General features: G+C 34.4%; 1 pseudogene; it reads left to right on the plus strand.

Annotated features, from left to right (window-relative positions):
* The first annotated feature begins 229 nt into the window (after window positions 1-229).
* On the plus strand, window positions 230-328 carry LOC123335300 (annotated as a pseudogene).
* Window positions 329-3682: the final 3354 nt, after the last annotated feature.

The following is a 3682-nucleotide window of genomic DNA, read 5'->3' on the forward strand; positions in this document are numbered from 1 at the left end:
TTTTCTTTCTCATTTATGATTTTGAGTCTTTGCTTCTTTTTACTTAGTCTAGCTAACAGTATATCAATTTTGCTTATCTTTTCAAAACAATAACTCTTAGTTTCATTGTAGTTTTTCCCTAATTTTTTAAGTCTTCGTTTTCATACTAATCTTTGTTATACTTCCTTCTGCTAATACTTTCTTCCTAGTGTCTTGAGCAGTAGAATAGCTGGTTCTTATTACTTCTTTGGTACTTGCTTTGGCAGCACATACACTGAAAATTGGAATGATACAGAGAAGGCATGGCCCCCTTTTAAGGATGGCAATTTTTGAAGCCTTCCATCATTTTAACTTATATAGCTGTGCTTGTTGTGCTTAGTTACAGGAATTGAACTGGGGTCTCCTGCATTGCAGGTGTATTCTTTACCAGCTGAGCTGCCAAGGAAGCCCCAAATTATACAGTGCTGTATGTCAATTATATCTCAGTAAAACTGGAATAAGAAAAAAATTGCTTGGATTGGTATCATCTTGTAAGAGTGGGACTCACAAACAGAACCAGACATTTGGGAACCTCTCGCTTGGCAGCAGCTAATAAAGCCGGGGTGCTAGGATATGTGCAAAAGCTCTTTCAAGGAATTTTCTTGGAGCCGACTGGAGGGAGAAGGCAAGAGTGGTGTCTATAAGTAGCACTGGTCTCCAGGTGGACTCTCAGTCATCCCCTAGAGCCTGCCATTTTGATGTGGATGTTTCCCAGTTTGTCTATTCTGCTATAATATTTTCTAGATTTTTTTTTTTCAAAGAGAATTGTTTCGCGTGTGTTCTTTCAAAGAGGAAGAATATTCAGTGTGTTAGAGGATCTCAGGAGCCTCCTATATTGCCATCTTGCTTGACCCTTTACTACATTCTTAGGCATAGTTCTTGTCAAGTCTCTTTAAGACCAACATGAACGTGAAGGCCAGACGACCTCAATTTAACAATAACACTCACGACATCTCTAATAATATTTAAAGACCGACACTGTCCATCTTAAACAAGAGCGGCTGACCGGTTGTACCCAAATGCCCATTACTTACTCACTCATGTGGCCCAGACAAAATGTAATTAGCCTTCTCCCTCCTATAATCCTATGAACCTTAGCTTTACTCCCATTTTTAAGAAATTACTAAGATTCAGTACATGCCCCCTTAGAAGCTCATTCTGATAATTAGCTGGTCACAGCAAGAAACATTTCCTATTCAATCAGTCCATTCATGCTATCTGCTCATGCCAACCTGCTTGAGTGATTTCCCCTCAAAGTTCTTGCTGACCTTGCTTACTCCTCCCTATACAAGAAAAGCTTTTTTTTTTTTTTTTTTTTTTTTTCTGTTTGATTTTGAGATGCTTGCAGATTTCAAGGTCTGAGTGTTCTTCCTTTTACAATAGTCTTTTCAAATAGTTTTTCTTCAGCCAAATTCAGATATGATTGAACAATATATTTAAAATATAAAGCAAAATAAAAGAAAAAAAACTATGATGTTACAGTTTCATATCCACTGATTAAAAATCCTGCATGTATACATCTTTATTTCATACAAAATCCCATGGGAATGATAGCCACCTTATTAAATTAGTAGATTGTGTTCACAGGAACTATGTAAAAAGGATCATCAATTTGGTAGCATTTCAATTTGCCAGTTGGCTTGGGAGAGTACATATGTGCTAATTTGGTACTCCCTGATGGCTCAGGCAATAATTATTTAATAATGTTAATGTAATATTCTTTTATATAAGAATGCATATATTTATATAAAAATCTAAATTGAGATCTATAGACTTATATTATTTAAGTCTAAATTTATCAAAAAATCTAAAAATTTTCACTTGCTTTTTAAGACTTGGATCATAAAAGGGAACAAATTAGCAATAATAGAAGTGATAAGATGATAAAAGACAGGGCTGATTTTGTCATTTAATAGCTTTACATATTTGTTTCATTAGCAAGAGTTAAAAATAAAGTGAACACTAAGATGGTGATTTTCAAACTATTTTCAATCAAAAGCTTGGGTGCTATGAGTTATCTCTTGTCATAGAGTTCACAAGTATAGGATTTGGTGTCAAATACTCTAGAATTAAATTTGCTGTTGACACCTATTTCTGTAACCTTGAGAACCTGACACAACCTTTTGAGCCTCTGATCGCTCATCTGTGAGATGTGGCATAAACACCACTCTTGTGGGCTATTATGTGGTAAATAGAGATAACTAGGTGCTTAAAATGTTAAAGGTTATTCCTTAAATAAAAGATTATGACAAAAATGTATAATAATCTATCTTTCAGATGTTTTCTACACCCGGACTCAGGACTACAATGAAACTTGAGATTCCAGATTTGAATTTAAGAAGAAAAAGAGGATTTAAGAGATCTATTTTGAAGGTAAGAGACTTGCATTAGACTTCCAGCCCTGACACTAATAAGGTATGTTACTTTGTCCTCTGAAAACCATATTGTTGAGCTTGTATTAGTAATATGCCCCAGCAAAGTGATGAACGCTGAGGATAATTGTGATGTGTGATAAATCCCTTCCCTCTTGGAGCTTACATTTCCTCATATATAAAATGAATGACTTAAATTTTAAATAGTAATTATTTTATTAAAAGCTCCTATAATTTCTAAATAATGAATACTTTGTCAGAGTGATCTTGGCTTTTTGGTGAACATTCAACTACCATGAAGAAAGGCCAGTCAACTCTATGTACCTAAGACATAAGTCTGCACCTGAGCCTAAAGTAAGGATCTTTGATACTGTATCTTGATTTTGTAAAATGGGGAAAATAAACAACTGGGGCAAAAGTTGGGTTGAGAATATGGAGGACACAGAAGAACACTATGTTAGCATCTCAAGACTCCTCATATTAATCCTAAAATATATTCCAAGTGGGTCTACTTCTCACCATTTCAGCTTCTACCATCCTTGTCCTAATTTCTACTCTCCCTTGACTGTACTACTGTGTAGGCTTGTTGATTTTATTCATTAATCTCTGAGCTACCATTTTGCCTTGTCAATGAAAAATTAATCACTCGATCTATGAAAGAAATGAAAATGTTTATTCAAGCCAAATTTGAGGATTGTAACTCTGGAGGAGCATTTCAGAAAGCTCTGAGAACTGTTCCATCTGTTAGAAGTTAAGCCACAGTTACATACTTTTTCTTTTTGAGACAAGGCTGCATGTCAAATGACATAGTATTGACAGTTTACATAATCCAGATCTAACCATCACTGTAATGGGTTATGTGACCCTTTGCAAGATCAAGAAGAAAGGCTATCTTTTAATGAACTGTCCTGATGATAGGAGAAAGTTGCTCTTTATGGTTCAACAGGTATTCCTGCCGATGGGGAAATTTTGGTTGATGTACAATGCAGATACATGAAGCACAGTGCAGGGAGAGAGGAGGTCAAAGGGCAGAGGAGAATTTTTATGTTGAAATTTTACTTGACTTTCCATAAAATATGAATTTTATTTCACAGCCTCAACCCCCTACAGTACATTTTAAATGAGTAACCAGAATAGTATTTTAAAAATAATCATGTCCTGCAACTTCCTACCTAAAATCAATTTTTAAGTCTAAATTTAAATTTATATTGTTACAATTTTATTTCATTTCATTTATTTTAATTAATTACTTCATTTATTTATTTTTAATATAAATTTATTTTACTTGGAGG

Source organism: Bubalus bubalis, chromosome 9 (assembly GCF_019923935.1).
Source record: "Bubalus bubalis isolate 160015118507 breed Murrah chromosome 9, NDDB_SH_1, whole genome shotgun sequence".
Taxonomy (NCBI): domain Eukaryota; kingdom Metazoa; phylum Chordata; class Mammalia; order Artiodactyla; family Bovidae; genus Bubalus; species Bubalus bubalis.